The sequence below is a fragment of the Alligator sinensis genome, unplaced genomic scaffold (assembly GCF_000455745.1).
Source record: "Alligator sinensis unplaced genomic scaffold, ASM45574v1 scaffold465_1, whole genome shotgun sequence".
NCBI lineage: Eukaryota > Metazoa > Chordata > Crocodylia > Alligatoridae > Alligator > Alligator sinensis.
The window spans coordinates 1,754,511-1,780,306 of NW_005841979.1; the positions used below are offsets into that span (position 1 = coordinate 1,754,511).

Genomic DNA, 25,796 nt, shown 5'->3' on the forward strand with positions numbered 1-25,796 from the left:
TAAGACTAGTTTACAAAATGTACATGAGTGGAAAAAAAGAAAACCCTAGGAATGAATACTTTACATTCATCACATACTACAGCTCTTTACCAGAGTTTAACAAGAATGATTACTACTAATTGGGGAAATTGCTATAAAGCTTCCATTGTCTACTTTGGTGCTAACAAACAATTCATAAAGGCCCGATCCAGAATGGTATGTTGGCAAAGCAACAACCCACCTACTTAACATAAAACTGGATTTTGTGCTGTGCAAATAAATAGCAAGGAAAGCATCCATAGATTATTAAACACTACACGTACTTCTGGAGATGTGGGTGACTGCCTTAATTAAAGAATGTTAATACAGTCAACAAAAGCAGATATCTGCTTAGAATGAGGTGGAATACTGTGAAATTGATGATGTCATAAACATGCTTCCTTATCTTTGTTCTTTTTCAGAATATTTTAAAAATAATTCTTTAAGCATATTTTATGTTGAAGTTTTCCTAAAATATATGTTTTCAGGACAGGTCATGCTGCTGACTGTGGTAGCTGATCCAGAAGCACTGAAAAAGTAAAACTCAGTGTCTTAGCTGATGGAAAATGATGAAAACATGAGTCTAGAGCAAGACAAACATAATTATGACACTATATTACCCCCTCTGCCTCACAGACAAAAGTTAATAACTTTATTTTCTTTTATAGGTTAGAAAAATTCAAAGCACCATTGCTTTGAGTTATAATCCTTGACTGGTTTTTGATAGTCCATAAATCTTGAAATATTAAAGTAGATAACATATTTAAGGTAATAAGGCCAAATAATAATTGTATCTGTCTAGTTAAATTTCCATAAAAATAGGCATAACAACACAGAATCTTCTCTAAAAAGCCTTTACTTTAATGTTTTATATAAAAAGTTGATTAAGACTGCATAGATAGAAGACAAAAGGTTGACCAGGCGATTGAAATACTTATTGATTACATCATTCTAACTGCAAAACATGTTTAAAACTTAGTCACCCAGCTTTATGCACAAACCTGTTGGTAGGACACATAATTGCAGTTAATTTTGTTCTCTCATAATTTTGCATGTTGTACAACCTTTATTGGCAGTTTTCTATCCACAAAGTAGACAGAGGATGAATTCATTAATTAAAAGGTGCTTAACCTCAACAGTCTTTTTTTTCTCCTCAGGATCATAATCACTCTTCACCTGAATATAAGTTAAAATAAATGAGGAGACAGTCCTTAAATTATTACTTTGAACTTCTATGACTACAGCTCTTCTTCAAGTACTTGAAAACAATATTTGATAAAAGAAGCATTCAGTTTGCTAGTGTGCCTTGAAGAAATGCATTCCAAATCTACAGAGACTCCCTTAACATGTGGGTAACACTTCTGAAGTTATGAGCAAATGCCAAAAGTCTGGATGTCTACTCTTCAGGCAAAGTGAATTATATTAAGCTTAATGGAGCAGACAACAAATATCTAAAATGTAAGTAGATCAAACTAATTAAACTATTTTCAAAGATCTTCTAACATTTACATGAAACAATGAATAATCTCTCTCATAAATCCATTTGTCCTAAAAATGGATACAATTCCAGGAAATATTTTAAAAAATTACTGCTAATAGGAGAATCCAGTAGCCTAACTAGGGTGGGACAAGGGGGATGCCAGCCCCTGGCACTGACTTAGAGGGAATGCCAGTATGGCTCCTTATCACGCCCCCCCACCACCCAATCTCTATAGTCTTTTCCATGGTTATAGGGAGCCAGGCAGGTGCATCCATATGCCCTGTAATGTATCTACATGGGAGGAGGTGAGTGGAATGTACCCCACAAGGCTTTGCCATAGGAGATACAGTCCTGAGCCCAGGAATATATATGTAGAGGTGGGTTGAGGAGCAGAAGGGGCATCAGGACCAGCCTTGTGGAGTCTATGCTGGCTGGGCTGCTACACCAGTGTACAATGAGCCCACCCTTTAGCTGTAATATCCAAGCTCATGCTCCTACAGCAAGAGCTATAGAAGCTGCCACTGAAGCACAGAGAGCAGGTATGGGTCTGATTCCATTTCCCCACTCGCTGTCCCACCTCCTGCTATCCAGAGGTCAGCATAATCCCCACCTCACCCTCCAACCCCTTCCCACACCTATGCCCTGGGTGCTGAAATATCTTGCTGTGCCTCTGGGAGAATCACTATAAAGCTTTCATTGTCTATGTTGGTAGTTGCTGCCAATTTATACTAGTAGAAATCTGAAGTAGCTCCATCGGTCAAAGAAAATACTGGGGATTTGATCCAAAGTAAGATAAAGTAAACTGAATCATTTAGAACAGTGTTTCTCAAACCATAGGTTGTGACCTAACAGTGGGTCACAGGAATATATGAAAGGGTTGCGAACAAACTTTAACAATGGATCGACAAACCTTAAAAGTGGATTATCCTTTCTAGGAGAAAAAAAGGGAAACTGTGGGTTTCCCCTGGCAGGCTAGCAGCGTTCCAGCCTGCAAGGGGCTGCTTGGGGCTGGGGGAGCAGGAGGAGGGAGATCAGGCAGCGGGTGCCACATGCATGTGGCAGCCAGACAGTGCGGAGAGCAGCTCCCTGCAGGTAAGTTTATGGGGTGGGGGGCCTGGACAGTGTGTCAGGAGGGGGCATGCAGAGCACATCTCCCCCAAGATGCTTGCACCCACAGTGGGCAGAAGGCTGCAGCCCAGCCAGACCAGCACAAGCAGGAGTTAGGGAGGTGGGGGATGTGGGTTGGGAATGAAGGGCACCAGTGGGGCCAGGGGGCTGTTTTCTACTTAAACTATTTACTAGGTCAGGACTGGACATCAATTTTTACAAATGGGTCCTGGTACAAAAAAAGGTTGAAAACCACTAATTAAGAGCTTGTCTGTGTGGCTGCTGTCCCAGCCCCAAGACTACCACCAACAAATAATTGCTGCCCACTCACAAAAGTACCAGAGACTGGCAGTTAGAAATAGGAGATACCTTGAAGCAGGTCCTGAATGGACACTTAAGTGCTGCACTTAGACTTTCTGTGTCAGGTGAGGAGGGCACTTGTGTCTGCCCCACACCACTCAAGGGCTGCGTCAAGAGGCTTTGCTTATTCTGCCCAGTTGCTGCCTCTGTTCCCCTCTTTCCCCCACCCCACCCCCGGCCACCCAGATATGCTTCTGAGTGCAGCGTGCACCTCCTATGGCAAAGCAGAGTGATTAAGCAGGGCTTATTTCCTTGACAGCAGGTCCAATGTTGGAAGGGGATCGCTACAGATCTAAAGACCTGGCTTTACACCCCAGTCCTCAAGTCAGTTGCAATATATATTTACTCACGTGCATGATAACCTTTTGAAAGATCCAGCCCTTAAACAGCATAACTTGCATATGTCACGTGAACATATCTTGATGGGAAATTCTACTTTAATGGAAAATTTAACTCAAATCAAGCTTTGCCTGGAGATGAGTTATAAAACAGTTGAGCGCTTTTTTCATCTTTCAGGATAGCTCAAGCACTCAACAAATTATAGGAAAGATGGAAAACTTTAGTCTGGTATCAAGGACTAATCAAGTTAGGTTGAATGATTGGTAATAGCAACCTTCAAAAAATTAAATCAAGATTTCCTGACAGACTTTCTGGTGTTACTGAAACATTCATCATAGCTATAAACATGTGAACAAATTTATTGGGGAATATTTACAGTGTCTGTCACCTAATATTTCTTAGTTATTTTTTTGTGGTCTGTGTGTATATGTAACTGGGAGACTAAGTAGTATATTTAACATAATAAACCCAATGCTGCTATTTTAAAGTATGGTTATGATAAAAAGAAAAACTACAAAAAAATTACTTTATATTTCTACTCCCTGCTGAATGTATCTTCCATGTATGCCACATCTGTTAACCTTATAGATAAAATCCAGTCTTACAATTAACTGTGTAGAGCCAGAGTAGCTATAGAAATACAAAGCTATTTTTCTTCCTAAATATTCAAAAGAACTATAAAGTAAGATCTAGTTCCAGAATCATTTTGGTAACAACATAACCTAGCATTTAGGCAATAGGCTGTTGGGTCAATACTGTAGATATCTATATAGTAAACTCTTGCTTCGACTTATAAACTGAACAAGTTTGGTATGGGGAATCAATGGAGCATACATACAAAATCCTGATATTTAATTTTTATACACTGCTTTCTGATAATTACCATATTTTAATATAACTTCGGAGAATGGTCAGAAGATTCAATGAGGCATGGGTTTTAATAAATTCTTGGGTTATTTTCACTTTCCTTCCCTTTCAGTGCAGAAAAACTTGCTTTAAAGTCTTCCCGTTTTGAAGCTTTCACTATATCCATAAACATTGTTTTAATTACCTTCTTTTTGCCTTGGCAAACCACAGTTATTCTTTGAACTCAAACCCCAATAGCCCCAAACACTTTTTATTCAAACTTACAGACAGATGAGAGTAATTTTGCAATTATAAGAGTTCCAAGAGATTTCAACCAGCTTCCACTTCTCAATACTGTTTCAATCAAGAGTGGTATGGATCTATGAACTCCAAGTTTATTTAAGTAGCTAGTGATGGGCTTAAGATGGTTTAGGGTGCAGCTTTGCCTCATACCAACAGTACATAAACAGCACTCACCCTGCTTATGTCTCAGGAAATTCAGTCTTTGCATCTTCACAAACATGAAGCATATAAGACCTGACACAAACACTACAATTTCCTGTTGTCCAATTTTTTTGCAATTCACTTTATTTTCTGAAAGTACTTTAATGTCAATTAATAGGGAAGTTGGGGCTCCTTATTAGTGTGATATTAATTTAAGTTACAGAGCACAGTACTTGTAAAAGAATCAGTTTTTAGTTAAGCCCCATTTTCAGAGGTTGTAGTTGAATCTACTGATTTCCTCAGCATGCCAAATTAGAGCCCAGTCCTGCAAATGAGGATGCACATGTAATTGTTTGCAAGATCAGGCCATTAGTGAACAACTTGGCTCTATTCTTGCCAATCACCAAAATGTTGCTGTAAGCATTATATAAAAATAATACATCACTTTCACAAATGTAGGAATATTATAACATTTTAAGCCATTACTTCAGATTTCCAAAATCAAGAACTTCATTTAAAAAACCAAGAAAGGAACAACTGGCTAAAGACATAATAAATCCTTCACTGGCCAAAATAGCAGATAGATTAAAATACAGACACTGAGCTTCCCATACTAAAATCCAGTGCTATAAATGCATCTCTATAAAAGATTAGATCAGTTTTCTGAGGCTAGGGAAAGACATGACACATAAACCAGTATAAATGATCAGAAACCAGTTCAGATCTGTAACACAACAGAAGTTCGGTGCACATAAACCACTTTCACAATGTCTGAAACCAGTTTAAGATCAACCTAGAGGGATGTGGTATCAGACTTAACTGATTTAGGGTACATCACTTTACTCAGCTTCTGTCCCAGATCCCCTCCAGATTCTAGTTAACTCACAGTCCACCAGCATCCCAGGGTGCTTTGTGGGGTGGGGGGGGAGGTGTAGGGGAGGTGCAGAGTGGGTGGGCTAGACTTGGCCCAAGCTGTCTGCTCCAGCCAAGCAGGGAAGTGTGTTCTAGTGCCCCTGAGCTTCTGGCCTGGGTCACTGCAGCCATGTGGCTGCATTTCTGGAATCAAAAGTGAATGTCTGTTCACTTGCTTATTGGTTCAATCTACACAGCTTAGACCAAACTGAGAAGGCTGAATTGATTCAGCCTTGGGCTTTCTGACGGTCTGTACTTAGTCTGGGTGGCCAAAAGTGTCTGTGGTAATATAATAGCTTCCATGTTAAATTTCAATAATATTTTTGGTTTCATTTTGAAGCCTGGATCTAATTCTATGGGCACAAATATACTCAGGTGAAACGTATATAATTCAGAAACCAATCTGGACTTGTGGGCACAATTAGGTAGAAGTGTCTATATGATTCATTTAATTGACTCTACAAAATGCAAGCTTGCTTCTCACATTTTGGACTCTCATAAATCAAGTCCTTTTACTTTTAAAGAAAAAATACTTCTCAACAAAAATGCATGGTTCTATTTGTGTTTGCTTGTTGTCTTTAAACAAAAAAGGCAAATGGAAGGGCTGATTATATACATAAGCAAAGGACACAGATGAAGCCCCAAATCTAAATACCTGCAAATTTAGGGGGTTCATACATCAGATAAAGATATATTGTAGTTTGCATCCAAGTCTAAAACTAAACAACTGTGTTATATACTGAGCATTAGAAATCTGATTTAATAAATTGCATAGTATAATTAAGTATAGTCCACTTTTTACTGGTAACTGTGTGACATTTTAGAAATAAACCACTACACTGGATTGTGACAGTTCTCCATAAATTAATAGCAATACTTAATACTCAACAGTTAATAGACTAACAGGAATAGCTCATTTGTGGGGCTGACTCTTACCAGCGAGTCACCACATAGACTATATTTTTTTATTACAACTGTTTTTGCTATTACTAAGATTAACTTTCATCTCCCTTGTTTGGCAGGCAATACTTTCACCATTTCCAGGCATAAATTAAACGGCAGGGTATGACAAGTTATGATGACTAATAAAGCAGTATACATTTTTATATTAATATAAAGCTTTGATAAATCTCTGGATTTGATTAGCATGCTTTCTTGGGAAGGCAGACAACGTCTGCAAAGCTCTTTTACTTTACAAGAACATGCATTAATATATATGAACTGGATACCATTTAATCATGGCCTGTGTATTTGAATCTCAACTTTGTTCTGAGTTGCTCAAAATGAAATATAACATTGTGAATACGGCACCTTTTAACTCACTAGAGAACTCCTATTGTATCACGCTCCAGATACAGAACCACTGGTACCACATATATATACCTAAGCACAGTATTTGCTTCATACAAATTTTTTAACAGGTGACGATGTACAAATAGCGGCAACACAGGACATACTAAACAATGAATCTCTGAAAGCCACATATGCATTTTTCAGAAAAGAAACACAATACTGTAAATTATCTGATTATTTTGAATTGTAGTACTGCACAGATAGAATTACATATTTTATGTCACAGTGGCAAAGTCTACATGTGTGTTTTACTGTGTATTAGACTAATTTAATGCTTAGTAAAGCAACACTGTCTACATGTGCACCACAATTAGTGTGCAGTAGATTAATTTACTCTTGTATAGGATAATCCCGTCAGAGACAGGTACTATCCTACGCAGCAGTAAATTACTGCACTTAAAAGCATGTGTAGATAGTAATGTTGGGATTTGTTTACTCAGGCTCAAATTAGGTCAAATTCAGTTGCATTAATTGCACATGTAGACATGCCCAGTGACTCTATATCAAATGTGCATAGTTTACAAACAGTATATTTTACTTTTACTTTTCCAACATACAAACCTGAGCTGGGAGCGTAAGGTTTCAGTTTTTCCTTTCTATGGACCACCACCTCTAATGGGGCTGTGCTATGGGCAGAAGCAGGACAGGCAGACCTGCTGCAGACTGCACAAGGCAAGTGGTGGCACCAGGGCTCACAGTGGTCCCCCAAGAGCCATCCCTGCTCTCCACATGCAGTCTGCAGCAACTCTGCCTGCCCCACTCCCACCCACAGCACAGCACCACCCACCAGGAAGAGGCTTGTGCTGCCTGGGAAACTATGACAGGGGCTGCTGCCCCCATCAGAGTCACTCCCCACTCACTGCTTGAGCAGCAGGGGAACGGCCAGAGGCTGGCTGGCATGGCCCCCTTAGGCAAAGGGGGCAGGGAGGGGGGGTTATTCCCCCTCAGCATGTGGTGGATGGGGCAAGGAAGGAGCTTATTCTGCCGCTCACCCCACACAGGGAGTGATCAATGGAGGTGACAGTCAGACCTGGCAGACCTTGGCTGTGATCCCCCAGGGACAGAGGGGGCAGAAAGGGGAATAAACCCCTTCTCTGCCACCCTTACCTCAGAAGCCCATGCCAGCCAGCATCTGGCTACACCTCTGCCATTGCAGCAGTGAGTGGGGAGCACCAGGCAGACCCTGGCTTGGGTCTGTGCTGGTGGAACAGGGAGTGGGGAATTAAACCCATCCCTGGCCAGTTCACTTGAGGCTATTCCTGGGCCTGGCCATGCTCTCCCACCCCACCCCCCAGCACAGCTTCCCTGTGCCTGTGGGCTCACTCTAGGATCCCCCAGCTTTTGGCTTAAGCCACTGCAGGCATGTGCCTGCATTTCCTGAGTTAAAAGTGAAATTGACTTGCAAATTGGTTCAATCTAGGCAAGTTAGATTAACCTGTAAAGATCGAATCAATTCAGACTCTGGCTTTTTTGAAAGTCTGTCCCTAGCCTATAAGTGCTTCCACCATGGGCTTTTTGAATGTCAGTACTTAGTCTTAGTGGCTGGGGGATTTCTCTACAAGGAAATCGGTTTCTATGTCACTGACCAGCTAATTGTTTTAGGTAAAGTGGAACAACTGCAACAAGAAGACTGAAAGGCCCACCTCAGAATATTCTAACTCAGTGATCAGGGGCACTTTCTTGTTCCTGGGATCCCCATTTACACTCTAGAGCTCTACATCAGATTTGACTCAGTTACACAGACTCTGTTTCATAAACCCTTATCAATGATCAACCTACCTGGATCAATCAACCAACTTCCCAACTTCCATTTTTCCCCCCAGCCAAAATATGCAACTTTGTACAACCTCACCCACATAAAACTATTCTGAAGTATCCAAAAGCAGTATCTTTCTTCAATTTTGTTCTTAATTGGCTCATATACTATGAACATCTGTGACTTGCTGGAATGTACTTGTGGTGTGGGAAACACCCTGATTTTTAGTTAGCCTTCTAACTTTGTTCTTTCTGGGAGCTATTTTCAGATTATTTTCCCAATGTGGTACTGCTACATTTCACCAATGCACAGAACAATTATTTCCTTTAACTAGAATCCTGCTATTAAGACACAAAGAAAAGTGCTAGCAGTTCTGTATTTACATAGATTTTTTATTATAGATTAATTCAATAAGCAACAGACCAAACAGCACACAGGTAGATGTGTGCATCTGAAGTTTTTTAACACTGTAGTTTTCCTAGGTATCACAGTTACATAGACTATATAAAACAAGCAAAGGTCTCATGCTTTCTCCTTTGGAGGAAAAATATCCCTCAGAATGCCTCTAGTACAAACAGGTTGTACAAGCAAGCACAGCACCTATTTCAATCAACAGTTTGTCTTTGTCTGCATATTTGGTTTTGCTAGTATGAGTTCTGAACCTCATCCTTCACTCCTCAGACTTGCTTGGATTCTACTGATGGCAGTCAGATGAACAGAACAAAGAATAAAACAAAGCATTTGCTGGTTTGTTTGTTACTTTCTTCCTTCCCTTTCTTCCTTAAGTGCTAGATTTTCAACCCAGCCCAGCTCTCATTTGGGCATCTCAAAAATGCTCAGTACTGAGAAATTCCTACTGTTCTCAACACGAAAAGAGGGTGCTCAGCTCCTTTTGAAGTTTGGCCAATTCATTTGCAGGAATCTGTAAATTGTAAGACAATTTAAAAACACAGGTCACACCCACTCCCTTTACAATACAGCTGTTTCTCCCATTAAAACAAATGTATATTATGAACAGAAGCCAAGGAATTTTTTAAGCTTATTTAAAGGATTGCCAACATCCATTTTAAAAGTCAGGAAGGTTCTCTCTGTGACAACAGTCCTGTTCCTTATGATTTCAGTACTTTCACCAATTTTCAGTGGAAGTTTTGTACTTCATTTACTAAAGCTGCGAAACCTTTATACTGTAGGTAACAGTATTATTGATTTGTTGTTTGTTTGTTTTTGGTAGTAGCATCTAGTGTTTTTGCAGTGCTTTCTAGAATTTCAAGAAAGAAGGTTCCTGCCACTGGTATTGGTAATCTTGCTGGGAGATGCTAAATGGGTTTTGCTGATTCAATACTGCAGGTAGATTGCCACCCTCTGGGAATATTATTCTTTGAAAATGATAGTACTTTACTTCATGATTGCTTCTTGAATGCACATTTTCAACTTCCTGAACAAAGTATTCTTGTACTGAAATAATCATTAAAGAAGCATCTAATAAAAATATGCAACACTGAACTACAAAAACAGGGGCAATCCATAAATCTGTTTCATCTTCATTCTGTACTTTGCAACAAGAGAGCATCTTTGCAAATTAAAAATAAGCTTATTGGAAGCATTTTGGGTAGAAATTTCCCCTTAGAGAATAATAACTACTGGTATGTGGAAGACTCCCAGGCAAATATTTCAGAAATGATGCTGGAGTTATTTATTTATTATTTTTAAGGAAAAGATTTAAGATGATGCTGGAATTATTTAAAACCTTTGCAGTTCCCATCTCCAGTAGACATATCCCACAAATTCATCTACTTTGCACTCTAATCACAAGACCTTAATGGTGATCCAGTAATGTTAAGGCAAATTGACTTCCAAATACTTGGACGGTGTAACAGACAGATGTACTAGCTTGCTAATGGAAGAATGTATGAGGTCATTGTCAAGGTTAGCGTGCAAGTTGCATTATGTTGGGGGATATATCACTATTCAATATTTGCTAGAGATGAACACTAATATCCTATGCGGTGTTATTAATAGCACTCTAAGTAATATGAAGGTGGCAATAAACACTGAAAACTTTTTCCTTAACTTCCATTTCTGTGTTTACAAGGACTTAGGGAATGTGGTGTGATCGCCACTACTTTAAATGTCATTAGCATAGCTTTCATTTGTGTTTCTAGGTATCAAACCTAAATAAACAAATACCTCATTTATTTTAAATAACAACAATAATTACAATCAAAATGGCTAGGTGGACTGGCAGACATTTCCTTGCTCAGTTTCATTTTTAAAAAAGGAACGCAGCAACAAGATACACACGTTACATCTTCCTAATCTACGATGTTTTCCTTCTCGTCGGCAATCTTTCCTTCCCATCCGCTTTGCTGTTTGTGTCCTTCCTCTATTGCACTATGCCTATCACTGGGTTTGTACAGCACCAGGAAAAATGGGCCTTTATCATGCCTGGGGTGTCACATACAGTGTTAATATAAAATAAATGATAAATGCTGCTGCATGCATTTCGGTGGAGGGGGGCACATGCCTGCCATATCTGTGTGCAGGGCAGGGGCAGGTGAAGGCTACCTGCTGTGGCTCCTCACCATGTTGCCCTTCCCCAGGGGCCTCTGCAGCCCAGCACATGGGACCCGGCATGGAAGAATAGGGTGGGCAAGGAAGCTCATTGACACTGCTGCAAGCCCTACACTGCCCTGGTGAAGCACCCCCTGCCCACCCATCAGCAGTGAGGGCAGTGGTGCAGAGTTCACAGCAAGGGCAGTGGCAACATGGAGCTCCCAGTGGTGGCACCAAGCTTCCCTGCCCAGCCCTGCTCTTCCCTGCCATGCCAGGTCCTACCCATTGGGCCATGGAGGCCCTGGGTGGGGAAAAGGCAACAGGGCAGGGAGCCCAAGGCTGCAGCAGGCAGCCTGCACCCACCCCCATCCCTTCTATGGGCTGCACTCTGGCCATGCTGCCCATGGGGAAGGGGGAACCAGGCTCTGTGCTCCACTCCACTGCAGCAGTTGCTGCCTCCCACAGGCAGCAGCCAGGGCTCAGTCACTGCTGGGACAGGAGCAGAGAGCTGCAGATCTGGGTCCTTGGTTCCACAGCGCTGGCAGCTGGGGGCCCCCTCTTGCAGGGCTGGGGGTGGGGAGCAGAAGGCTGTGCGTGGGGAGTAAGGGGTACCAACAAGGCCAGGGGGCTGTGGGTGGGGAGTGAGAGGCACTGGCAGGACTGTGGGAAGTGAGGGGCACCAGTGGCGGGGGGGCTGTGACTTGGAAGTGAGGGCCTGGACCTGCATCCTGGTGACAGTGAAGGGGGCAGGGAGAGCTCTTATTTTTCATGATAAAAAACCCAAAATCAAATATCCGTATTTATAGTTACTTAGAATTTATTTTATTATAGTTATTGAGGCACTGGCCAGCTTCTAAATTCCTTTAAAATTGTAAATATATGAATAAAACATTGTGTTCAGTTGAAACCTATACATATTGTGGTGTGTCATTTTAATCATGGATTTGGTGGGGTTTAATCAGAGTATTCAGGATTTTTAAACAGAGCAAACCAGGATCCCTGCTTATGAAGAGCCTGCCCATGCATCTCTATGGTTCCCCAGGGAACATGTGGGGTTCCCCCAGGATCTGCCCTTGGTCCAGTATTGTTTAATATCTTCACTAATGATTTGGATGATGGGACTGAGTTCATGCCTAGGAGATTTGCAGGTGACACCAGGTTGGATGAGGACAAAAATACTCCAGAGGGTAGGATTAGGACCTAGAAAAACTCACATTTGGGATCAAATTGTATATGATGAAAATGAATGAATGAATGAATGAATAAGATGAGACTGAACCAAGTTAAGCGTAAACTGCTGTACTTGGGACAGAATAAATGCATGTACAAATACAGACTGGGGAATGAGCGACTAGGCTGCAGCACCAAAAAGAAGGACCTGGGGGTTACAGTGGAGCATAAACTTAATGGCTAGGGACAGACATTACACATAAACTGGTTTAAGTGATCAGAAACTGGTTTAAACCTGTAACAGAACAGATGTTCAGTGCACATAAACCAGTCCAAAAATGGCTGAAACTGGTTTGAGATAAATCTAGTTGAATGTAGTATCAGAATTAACTGATTTGGGTCAAACTGATTTCTGCAATGTCTGTCTCAAACCCCTTGCTAGTTTAAGTTTTCATAGATTTCATAGACATTAGGGGCGGGAAGGAACATAGTGAAACCATCGAGTCCAGCCCCACCCCCACCACAGGCAGGAAGTCAGCTGGGATCAAGTGATCTGCCTATTGTTCTAAGCAATGCCAACCTGAGTGGGAGGGGGCTATCGACCCTGCCAGTCTACCTGGCAACCAGTGATGCATTTCGAATTGGTTGGCTGGCAGTCAACAGGTGCTGGCCTCCATTGGACCAGGTAAATCAGGTCATAAGGTCTATATAAGTTAAGGACTGCCCAGGAGGAGGGGCAGTAGCCATGATGAAAACTCAGAGAGAGAAGCTGCACCATCTGAAACATGCTCTCTCTTGAAACTCATGATCAATGAACTGCCTGCCTCCAGAGGGGATCTCCACCTGCTACTGGATGATACTTGTGAGTAAGCTACCTGAAATCTAACTAGATATATAGCTTGCAGTAACTTAGATGCATGCTCAAAGACTACCCAGCCATGCCAGTTTGCTCTATGGGATTTCTCTGATATTGCTCAACCCTGTACCCTATTCCAAACCTACTCCTTGTAGCCAATAAAGTTCTCCTTTGTACCTAGCGTGGGAGACGTATTGGGAGTGGGTCTAGATTATACCTTGGGGTCCCCTTGTTTCGGCTGACTAAGGGAGACCACTATTTGTGCTTCAGACTGAGGGAAGCACCCCAAGTTCTTGCAGTGGGTCAAGTACCCACCCTCAAGGGCTACTAGGCCTCTGTTTCCCAGGGGGCACAGAGCCAGGATCACACCAGACCCTGGGTGGCAGCAGCATTACCCCCAGGCTAGCAGGTGTGGTCCAGGAAGGGGGTTGGCCAGATGTGAGGCGCCCTCATGGAGGCACTCAGAACCTGGAAGGTGGTTGGGTGCAGTGAGGTGGGTGGCTCAGTGCAGGAGCACTTCCTTCTGGCCCACCACAGCATCTGACTCCATATTACAGATTGTTAATGAAGAGTACTGGCCCAAGTACCGAGCCCTGAGGGACTCCACTGGTCACCCTGCACCACACTGATTTGCTCCCATCAACTAGTACTCTTTGGGTCCAACCCCATAGCCAGTTACCTAGCCATCAGACCATAAGATGATCAAGGCCACAGTTCCCCAGCTTACCCATGAGGACATTGTGGGGAACTAGATCAAAGGCTTTCTTGAAATCCAGTTTTATGACATCCACGTCATCTCCCATGTCCAGGGCTTACGTCACCTGGTCATAGAAGGAGATGAGGTTGGTCAGGCAAGACCTGCCGGTCACAAAGCCATGTTGGCTACCCTTCAGAAGCTTGCCTTCCATTAGTCCATTAATGGATCCCTTGACAATTTTCTCCAGGATTTTTCCAGGGATGAACATCAGGCTGACTGGTCAATAATTCCCCAGGTCATCCCTCCTCCCTTTCTTGAAGATAGGGACCACGTTGGCTCTTTTCCAGTCTTCCAGGACCTTGCCTGAGTGCCATGAATTTTCAAATATCTTTGCCAAGGGGGATGCAGTGATGTCTGCCAGCTCCTTCAAGACTCTCAGATGCATTCCGTCTGGGCCCAGAGACTTGTGAATGTCCAGTTTCTCAAGGTGTTCCCTTACCTAATCCACATCAATTTTGGACCCACCACCCACTCCTAGGATGGTTTGTATCTTTTCTGACAGTGTGATCCCCTTGGGAGGGTGAAAAACTGATGCAAAAAAGTCATTTAGGAGATTGGCCTTTTCTTGGGCGTCAGATGTCAGCTGCCCTGTTTGATCTCGCAGGGGCCCAATGCTATCTTGGTTCTTTTTTTTACTTCCCACATATCTGAAGGAGGACTTTGTGTTGTCCTTGATCCCTGTAGCTAGCCTGAGCTCAGTTTGTGCCTTGGGTTTTCTGGACCGCTCCCTACAGGTGTGGGTGAGTGCTGAGTAGTCCTCTTTGGTGATGCTTCCTGTTTTCCAGCTGGTATAGCTTGTCATTTGAGTCTAATGAGGTCCAGCAGTTCCTTGTTCAGATTCCCCCAGTATCCCGGCATGTTCTTTGGGCTGGGCAGGGCTCTCTGCTCAACAGGGCTGGCCCCTCCCCTCTGCTCCCTGGCTGCAGCTCCAGCAGTGACTGCAGGCATCTGCCTGGCTTCTGCTCTGCCCCCCCCCCCCTCTAAGTAGGGATTCCGCCATCCCCTCTGCCTCACACAGACACACACCATTAGCTAGAAGACCACATGCTGGCTATGGTCTATGCTGTGGTAAATGGGACACAGGAAGACTCAACAAGTAGCTGGTAATGCCCCTCTGTTGTTTTCTTAATGGGGTGATAAACACTGTGTTATCAATTCCTTGCTGGGCTGGTCACAGTGTTCTGCTGGGGCCTGGCCACACCCTCCTCAGTTCAGCACAGTGGAAGGGAAGGGAGAGCTCTAGCACCCCCCAGCTTCTAGCCTGAGCCACTGCAGGCATCCAGAGGGGAGTGCTGTGCAGTTACAAACTCATTTAGCCTAGCCAGGTTAGACTAACCTGCAAAGATTGAATCAATTCAGGCTTTTTGAATGTCTGTCCCTAGCCAATATGACAACCATGGGCTCTTGTTGCAAAAATAAACAAAGCCAACAGCATTACTGATTGTATCAACAGGAGTGATGTAAATTGAGGGAAATGATTCTTCTGCTCTATTCAGCACTGGTGAGACCTCGCCTAGAGGACAGGGTCAAGTTTTGGGCACCACACTTCCAGAAGGATGTGGACAGTTTGGAAAGTGGCCAACAGTTAGTGCAGAGCAACAAAAAGTGATTAGGACCTGGGAGTCGCAACATATAAAGACTAGGTTTGTACTCAGGACTCTATTTACTCATCTTGTCCCTGATATATGAAGGTAAAAAGTTTTGAAACAGTTATCCAAATATCTTTATACTCAAAGAAGTATAATTGAATAATAGAATTTCCAGCCCTTTTTTGGGTCATGACTTCAATTTTGCCAATGTATACCATGTATATGATTGTTCCAAAGAAAATTTCATGCTTAGAGATCCTACCAGAGGCTCAAATTCATGTGTAAAATTGTGGGCACATCTCAGCACTAATATTTTCCATAAATACTTGCAGTTTCTGTATGTATAAACTGGCTAGCAGAGTTGCAATTATTGCTCAGTAAGCTAATGAATGCTCCTCCAGTCTTAATGAGCACCTTGATTACTCGAGTCTGCTGGATTGTGCTAATTAGCATGCTCCAGCAGCCTTCGTGTCACATGTATTCAGCACCCCCATGCTTCAAAATGGTGGCAGGGGCTTTAACTAAAGCTCATCAAACGAGCTTTAGATAAAACACCCTCACAACCATTTTGAAGCATTAGACACTGAATACACGTGATGCTGCAGTTTCCTTAATTAATGCGGCTCCTAAGAGCCACTCTAATTGAAGTGCTCCTGCCCCACCCCGGAACATGTGTAAAGATGCCCAGCGAGTCAAGGACCTGAAGCACTAATCAATTCACAAACCTAGGAACTTAGATTTCCAGCTGCATGTGCCATCAGAACACTCAGAACTCTACATGTTCAACCACACAGAAATAGGCCTGTACTATGAAACATCAAAATCCTGTGATATAAGAGGTTCTTGTTATATTTCCTTCCCTAAGGACAAACCAGAAGCATTAGGAATCTCATGGGGAAAGTTTGCTCTTGCTGTGTTTCCAGACCATAATTTGAAAACTCAAATCTGAAGAATGCTCAACTCAGAGAACATTACAAACTTAAACATTCCTATTACTTCAAAGAAGAGGCAAAAACAGTTACTAGGATTTCAAGTTCATCCACATTTGGTATACAGGAAAAGTGTTCAGGTTCAATTCACTAGACTTGAACCTGCCTCTATACCATGCATTTCAGGCCTAGTCAATATTTGGAAGGAGAGTCATTTCTGATTCTCATTTGGATGGATCTTAAAAATTACTAAGATCAGTAGCCTGTGGTTGTTGATGTCACAACCCAAAGTTGTGATTTTTGTTTTTGTGTGTGCTTTGGCACCACTGAATTATTTTCCCGCCAAATTTGTAGCTTTCTTTGCACGGTGCATTTTTTTTTGCATCTAAGAAATGCATGGTGCAAAGGAGTTCCCGCCATTTGTTTTCTAATTTGAGCCCCATTATTGGCTTGTGTTAAATTATGCACACGTGGCGGCTAGTGATTGGCTTGCTAGCCGTATAAGAGGCTTGGGTGGTTTCCGCCCAAGTTGGAGAACTCCGAGGAGAACCCCCGCAAGGGAGGACTCCACGAACACCAGGAGGAGGAGACTTCACGCTGTGTGAAGATCTCTAAGCGCTGCGGAGCCTATTGGACCCAGCACATTTGAAGCAGGCAACAGGGGTCTGATCAGCCTCTAGCCTATCCCCGTCACCAAGAGCAATCCTCGACGTATCCCTCTTCCCTGCGCGCACAAGGACACACGGAGCCTAGCAAACTTCGTGTGAGTTTATTCAGAGCTCTTTGTCTCAAGTACTTTCTTTGGTTGGCGCGACGGGCTCACGGTTTAGAGCCTCCAACCGGATGGGCTAGAAGAGTGTTCACGGGAAGGAACTCTAGTCCGCCTCTTATCTTTTCTATCTGCAACTGTAACTCAAGCAAGTTTTCCTGCCTGCACTGCGACCATCTTTGGTGTAAGTAAACAATCTTTAAACCAACCACTACGCCTGCTCCCGGCCCGCACATGGCGACATGGATGGGATCGGGAGGCGGCCCGCACAGTTGAAATACTAGAAGTGGTCAAAATGTCAGAAGAATAGCTGATCTGGTTCAATTTCTACACTTTAAAGTAATGGAACTCTTATATGATCAGCTTGTGGGATTTTGGTATTATCAAATAAAAACTTGAACCCCACCTCTGACTGACTCAAGCCTAGCCTCACCTAATTTACTTACAGATATTAGACCAGATCCTCAACTAGTATAAATGGACACAGTCCACTTCACACCAGCTGAATATTTGTCCCACTACCTACTCAGGCCAACATTCTTCAAAATAAGGCAGCAAAAACTAATACATAATGTATATTATTTTAAAAGAAAGCCAAAATTGGTGTATTCTAACTCGAATCAAGATCTTGTGCAATGTTAGGTCACAGTAAATTTGTATAGCCAAGTTACATAAAGAAGACTGGGCTAATATTTTAAAGAACTTGATCAAAAGCTCTTACACAGAGAGGAATTAGTAAATACTTCTGAAATAAAGAGCCTTTGTGATAACTAGCCTGTAATACAGCTGGATTAAGTCAGATTAAATATATTTTTACATAACCTAGTTGTGTTTTGCACTGTGGGGTCAATTATTACAATAAATTCTTTAGCATTTAAATCCAATTCATTGACAAAAACATGTTTAACACAGAGTTGAGTGAAACCAGAAAACTAAAACTAAAGGACACAAACTGCTCTAACTAAAGCACACCCCCCGGCCTCCCACTCCCAGAGCACAAGTATAAATGCCCCTGGGGTATATGTCAAGTACTAGAGACCATGTGGTGCCTGAATGGAGGACATGTTTGATTCACAAGTCTGTGCAAAGAAACACTGGTAAAATATGTCAAGCTTACAAAAGAGGTAAGGGGGGGAGGCGGGTTAAGGGTCTGTATCTCAATAATTCCCAAATTTGGATCATTAATTTTGAGTCCACCACCAGAACAAATACCAAATCTCAATATAAGGTAAGTAAACTAAATTCTAAAATTGCAAAGCATTTAAGGAAGTCAACCTTTAAACACAAAGGGGGTCTCAATCTTTGCTTTAGCACAGTTAACATTCCACTCTGATTCCAAAACAATAAAACCTGCATTTGATGAAACCTTGTATTAACAAAAGCCTGGTTGAACATACTGTAAAAGGAAAGCAGTTCCATACCACTTTTGGTTTTTTGTTGGGGTTTTTTTTTTTTTTTTTTTTATAAAGCTTATACTTGCATCTTTGTTGTTCAGCTAAATATTATGCACTCTTTTTCACTATTTTTAAATCTGTAAGCATTCTAGACATGCTTAGTATTTAGAACATGCTATGTTATTTCTCTATACAAGATCATTCTCCATACAAGATATTTAGAACGTGCTATTTTATTTATCTATGCAAGATCACAAAAATACACTACTGTAAGCAGATTTATTTACTGTAATCCTTCTATTACTATACCAGGAATAATGTAATAATTCCTGCAACTAACAGGTGCTTTCTAAAATAGTTGCAGTCATTACTCTGTGTGTGTGTGTGTGTGTGTGTGTGTGTGTGTACATACACACACAAAAATACATATACAGTAACAAAACACGCACACACGTAAATTTTTAACAAACTTTTAAGGGTATTTTAATTGATTGACTTGGCAGTTCAACTGCAGTTTAATTGACTGACTCCAGTTTCAACTAGATGGCCTCTTTCAGTTTTTGTCTACTTGTTTGTATGAAACACGAATCAGTATATCAGATCGACTCCAAAATTTTAGAGTTTGGTACGCTCTCAATTTGGAAGGAAAATCTATAAAGTAAAAGGGGGAAAGAAAGGATAATCTGCTATTTGTTCAGTATATCTTCAGGTGCTTCTGCAGTTACCATACAATTTACATAGCACCCACTGATGCCTTTCAGTATACTCATGCCTCCGTATCTCATCCCTGCCCAAGTTTCCTCATAGAGGTTAATATGTTGACATCCTGAATGAATTATTCCTCAGACAGATGGCAACTGTAAAACACAGAGGAATAGGGCTATGCACATAGCTCATGGTAGGGAGAAGAATGTGAGGCCATGGTATGGAAGGAATGTGGGGCAGGGGGCAAGAAATCCTGGCAGGTCAAAACTCAGGGACCTCCGTGCAGGCAGGTGACTGCACAGCTTGGTGTGGTAGTGGATAATGGGGCAGGCAAAAAGAGTCACTAACAATGGGGGGAAAGAAAGGGACATGGGGAAAAGATGGAAAAGGGATACAAGAAGACTAGGGGGCACAGAGAACTTCTTCAATAGGGATAAGGAAGGAAGGAGGCTTTGGGGGAAGTAGAAATGAGATTTGCACAGAGCTGCTAGCATGAGGAAGGGAATGGATGACTCTGGTATGTCAAGAGAAGGAATGAAAAGCCTAAAGAATATCTAACAGCAGTGACCCTGGTATGCCAGAAAGGGAAATGAGAGGGCTTGGGCTCTGAGGAGCAAAATGAGAAGGATGTGCATAGAGCCCCTAGCATGAGGTAAAAATACTGAACTTGATACGAGGGGAGGGAGAATGGAGAGTTGAGCAGAATCCCCATTCAGGGATTCCCTGAAATAGAGAGAGGTGGGAGGGTCATATACCAGGAGCTCGCTAAATATAAGTAATGCCGAGAGTCCCCGGTGAATGACCTGAACTTAGCCTACAAAAGCTGCAAAGGATATTAAAGTAAAAGCGTGTTTTTGCCATTTCCCTTAGATATTTCCTAAAGCAGATACAATAGACATAAAGGAATATTGTTGTGACATGACTTTTTCATTAGAGTGCTGGTGACTTATACACATGTGAATCAATGCATTAAAATGACAAACAATTCATAAACTGAAACAAAGAATCTAATCAGTGTGTGTCCTTCCTTTTTACTGAACAGTGCTCTTTTCCAGCACAGAATGATGAGAGCCAGGATGTGATCCTGCTGGGCATCTGCTGTGACATCACACAGTCAAATGTAAGCAATTCAAAGGAATACGGAGCTCACTGACTGGTGTGAATGAATAACTCTGAGTCGCTCTGTGAAAGGGCATTGTCAGAAATCCTGTGGTTCTTTTAATGTCTGCAAATCTAATTTGGGCGCAAGAAAAACTCCTTGTTTCAGTCCAGAATAAAGAGTTCTAATAATGAAACTAAACCAGGAAAGTCATCACATTGTACAAGCAATAATACACTTGCCTTCCCTGCCCCCTTTTCCTTCTACAATTCTCCTTCTCCTCTGCTTGCCCCGGTTATTTCATTCCAGCCCCTCTCCTGATCTCCCTTAAATGCACCTTTAGCTCCTTGATTACCTTCACTACAACTCCTCAAACCACCTCTGGCTCTTTTCCCTTATAATACAAATGTGCTTAAGTCTCTTCCTTTAAAAAAAAAATACCTGTAACCTACCTGCTTCTCAAACTAACACCATATCTCTTTTCCTTTCCATGTCTAAGCTATTTGAGCATGCTGTTTCCATCTCTGTCTGGAGTTCCTCTCCTTGCACTCCACTGAATGTACTTTCACCAAAGTCTCTACTGATCTCTTTCTACCAAAGAGTCAGAACCATTATGCCATCCTTATCCTCCTTGACTTTTCAGTCACCTTTGACACAGCTGCCCATGCTCTTTTTCTGGAAATCTTGTCATCTTTGGCTCCCCTAACTCCACCCTTTCTTTTTACTATTACTATCCTTTGAAGAGTCATATTCATCCCTCTTCCAACTTTCTCCAAAAGTCTCATGGGGATCTGTCTGCGATCCTCCCATTTCTTCCTCTACACTTTTTCTTGAAGTAATCTCAACTGCAAACACAAAGTCAACTAGAATCTCTATGTTGATGCATCACAGATCTCCTCTTTCTGATCTGACACTCCTATCCAAACAAAAACCTTGAATTGCCTCTCTGATATCTCCTTGTGCATGTCTAACTGTCAATTCAAACAACATAGGTAAAACACACCTCTAAAACACCCCCCAAACTGTCTTCACCAGCTCCCTCCTCAACAGTGGTGGATACCATCATACAGTCTGTCATTTAGCTCTGTTACTAGTGACAGAGCTAAATCTATATTCTTCATTTCATACCTCCTTCTAGGTCTTCAAATCCAGATTATATTTTAAATCTTACAAATTCCTTCTGCATACCATATCTAAGATACCGATATGGCTAAAATTATCATCCAAGTTCTTATTTTCTCACCATTTGATTACTATGACATCCCTTTCAAATTCAGCCTTGACAAATTCAACCCTGTCCCAATCATACTCATCCCCAAATGCTATCATAAAGAAGACTTTCTGAGTGTGTTGCACTGAACATCCTCCAACTCTATGCTTCCTTCCAATAACGCTCTTCTCTAAGTCACTTATCTTTACTTTCAAAGCCCTTCTCAGTCTATCCTATGCTACCTATCATTTCTCATCCAGTACAGAAAATTGACTCCCATCTCTATTCAGCTCCAGCTTCATTGCCAATATACTAGATCTTTCTACCTTTGGGTTTTTTCCAGTGCTGCCTGAAACACCTGGGAAGAACTCTCCCTAAAAAAACCCCCGAACTACCTAATTTTTTTCCTTCAACTCTCTTATTCTCTCCTTTACTGTAATGTCTACAAAAATGGAACAAAGATTACACCAATAGTATGCTAACAGTACTGCCTCTAATGCTGACCAATATTGTCTTGTTGTTTTCTTGTGCTTCCCTGCCTAGCGTCTCTTGTCTTAAATTATAAAGTCCCAGGTACCCAATATAGACCATCTTTTTGTTCTGTGTTGCATCAGGCCTTGGTATGAGAAGGTTTTAGTGTCCAATTGAAATTGCTAGGTGTCATAGCAATACAAATACATAAAATAAAATAATAATGATGAGGATTAAAAAGGAAACTCTGAAATTGAGAGAACTAAACATTCAGAAATTCCTTTTCTAAAGTGTGTGTGTGTGTGTGTGTGTGTGTGTGTGTGTGTGTGTGTGTGTGTGTGTGTGTGTGTTTTATTACAAGTGGAGTGGGCAGAAACAACTATAGACAGGTCTCCAAACATATTCTAAACACCCTCTTTACCAAGTGAAGTCAGCATATACTACTACCGAAAGTTTCCCACACCTTCCCTTGGTTTTTTGTCTGGACAATATCCATAGAAAAAATTATATGGGATACTACATAATAATTTTGAAGATGAGCTCCCAAAATATTTTTGTCACTGATATCCAAAAGGCATTATTTAAAAGCGATGGCTTCTAAGAAATAGAAGAAAAAACATGCTCAAATATGATGGTTCTGGAAGTCATGTAAGTATCTAAGTGGACAGAGGAAACTGCCTTGTTTGAACAAGACCTGAGTGCTTGAGAGTGTTTCCTTTTCACATGCCTCCAGTTACATTTTAAACAGCATGCATTTCAAAGTTGCATGTATTTAAAAAAAAAAAAAAAAAAACATACTGGAAACCAGCTAAACCTAGTGGCCTTTTTCTGCAGTTGAGAAAATAATCTGGGAAAATATATAGGTCTTACAATATATTTCTTCTAAAAGTCAGCAGTGTAACTAGGAGTGGGCAAGCAGGGCTGACTTAGGAGAGCAAGATTAGTGGCTGCCACTACTACCATCTCAACTGACACTGCTGCCCAGGGCACAAAAAAATGCTTGTTACACCTCTGTGAAAACTGCCTGCACCATTTCACTTGGCAGATCTGTGCCTTTTAGTTATTTGGTCATACCTCCATAGTGTAGCAACCAACTTACATTTCTATTGCCTTTCGCTCCTGTTAGCACTTCAGATCTAACACAGCTGAGGGAGAAACCTTGACTTTGTCATTTTGCATACATGTATAGGTCACCATGTAGCCCTATGCAAATTCATCAGCTATAATAGGCATGCTCAAGAATCACTTGTAGCACAGTATAAATACAAGGACATTCAACAGATGTCATTAAAGAAATGGTCCATGAGCTTTTATTACTCATGATAACACATTGGAAGGAAAATTTGAGAGTATAAACCATTTCACATTAAAATATATTTTAATGGAAGAACTGACTTGGAACTGTTAATAATCATGTTAAAATGATACCTGGAATCGCTATCACTAGCTTTACAGGATATCTAGGGATTGGACCTTTTGTATCCTTACTCTAACTAATTACACTTTTCAAAATTAACCAGAATCATGTTTACTATAATCCCAACAAAACTGAAGGCTTCAATATAGAGAAGTCCTCATCTTCTCAGAGTTTTTCCTAGGTATATATGCAGCATGACAGGACATGGATATCTTGCTTTGATCTCTGTGCAGATTCTATTTTTCCTGACCTGGCAAGAGCACAATATCCTTTTAAATTTCAATACTATGCAAGCTGAAAAGAACGGAGCCAGCAGGCAGGCATTTACAAATGAAAACAACATTGAATGATATAGCTTCAGGCTTACCAGCCTTGACAGTGTCCATTTAATGAGAACCACAGTTTCATGTACAGTGCTAGGGAGCATACTGGAACCACTATTTCCAGATTTTAAATGTTCAAACAAAATTCAAATGTTGTTCACAAACAGTTTTTAAAGAGTGCAAACCCTACTGCATCAGTGATAATATTTTCCCCTGATTTAACATGTTCCTGAATATGGAGGAATGTTACCCTGCAGCCTGTCCATTGCATCTCTTCTGGCACAGGCTCACCAGTGTTCTTATGCCAAGGACACTTCTTCTAAATTTGACAGAAGAATAACTCAATTTTGCACCCAGCATTTGGTATAAATGCCAGATGTTAACATCAAACTGTAAACTATCCGTAGGAAATACAGAATATTTAGTGACTGCCTCCCTATTAAGAAAGGATTTGTTTCCTAAACGGTAATTTATAATTTCTCACACTAGGTGACATCTCTTGGTTTGGACACAACTCATGGGTTAATCTTGATAATTTCACTGTAAGAAAAATAGGGGAAAGGTTGAAATGGTTGAAAAGGTAGACTTTTTTTTTTCTAAATGGTATGATTCAGCAGAACAAGTAGTTAGTTAGACATGATAAGAATGTTCACTTTCTTTCTTTCATAGATTGTAGGTGAAAAGTGAACTTCTTATCATCTGTCTAACTAACATCTTTAGGTGTTATCTTGTGGCTATGCCTGATGAGAAAGCCGAAATCTTTAACAAGTTCTTTGCCTCTGTTTTCTTGGACAGGAAACAGGACAGCTCTCCCACCACAGGTAGGGGCAATCTTGAGGATGGCACTGCCAGGCCTCGGGTCTAGTTAGGGATCTTCTGGAAGGGCTGGATGTTTTCAAATCTGAGGGCCCTGATGCCTTCCACCCACGGGTGTTGAGGGAGCTGGTGGGGGTCATTGCTGTACCCCTGGCCCGGCTGTACAAGTGATCATGGTCCATGGGCCAGGTGCCTAGAGATTGGAAACTAGCTAATGTGGTCCCCATCTGTAAGAAAGGGAGGAAGGAGGACCCGGGAAACTATAGGCCCATAAGCCTCACATTGGTCTTCGGGAAAATCCTTGAAAAAAATCATTAAGGAGCACATCTGTGAGGGGCGAGCAGGGGAGATCATGCCCAGGGGAAATCAACATGGGTTCATCAAAGACAGGTCCTGCCAGACCAACCTGATGGCCTTTTATGACCAGGTAACTAAATCCCTGGATGATGGTGTTGCCATGGACGTAGTCTTTCTGGACTTTAAGAAGGCCTTTGACACTGTCTCTCACCCCATTCTCAATAATAAACTGAGCAACTGTGGCATTGATGCCTACACAGTTGGATGGATCAAAAATTGGCTGATGGGGCGCACGCAGAGAGTGGTGGTGGACGGGTTGTACTTGACCTGGCGGGATGTGAATAGTGGGATCCCCCAGGGCTCGGGCCTGGGGCCTACACCGTTCAACATCTTCATCAGCGACTTGGACGAGGGGGTGGAAAACACATTGTCCAAGTTTACCGATGACACCAAGATGTGGGGAGAGGTAGGCACGCCTGAAGGGAGAGAGAGACTGCAATTAGATTTAGACAGACTACAGAAGTGGGCGGATGGTAATAGGATGGGATTCAATGTAGATAAATGCAAGGTGCTGCACCTGGGGAGAAGGAATCCACAGCATACATACAAGCTGGGGAGCTCCCCCCTTGTGAGCACAGAGGCGGAAAGGGATCTTGGAGTCATAGAATCATAGAAGTAGGATTGGAAGGGACCTTGTAGATCTTCAAGTCTAACCCCCTGCCTGGGCTGGAGGGAAACTGGGCTCAAGTGACCCCAGCCAGGTAGGCATCGAGCCTCCTCTTAAAGACCCCCAGGGTAGGAGCCAGCACCACTTCCCTTGGGAGTT

General features: G+C 41.9%; 1 protein-coding gene across 2 annotated transcripts in view; it reads right to left on the bottom strand.

The window, feature by feature from the left end:
• The window catches only part of NAV3 (neuron navigator 3), a 398,015-nt gene that overhangs the window by 237,979 nt on the left and 134,240 nt on the right, over positions 1-25,796 (bottom strand). The gene's annotated exons all lie outside the window — the stretch shown is intronic.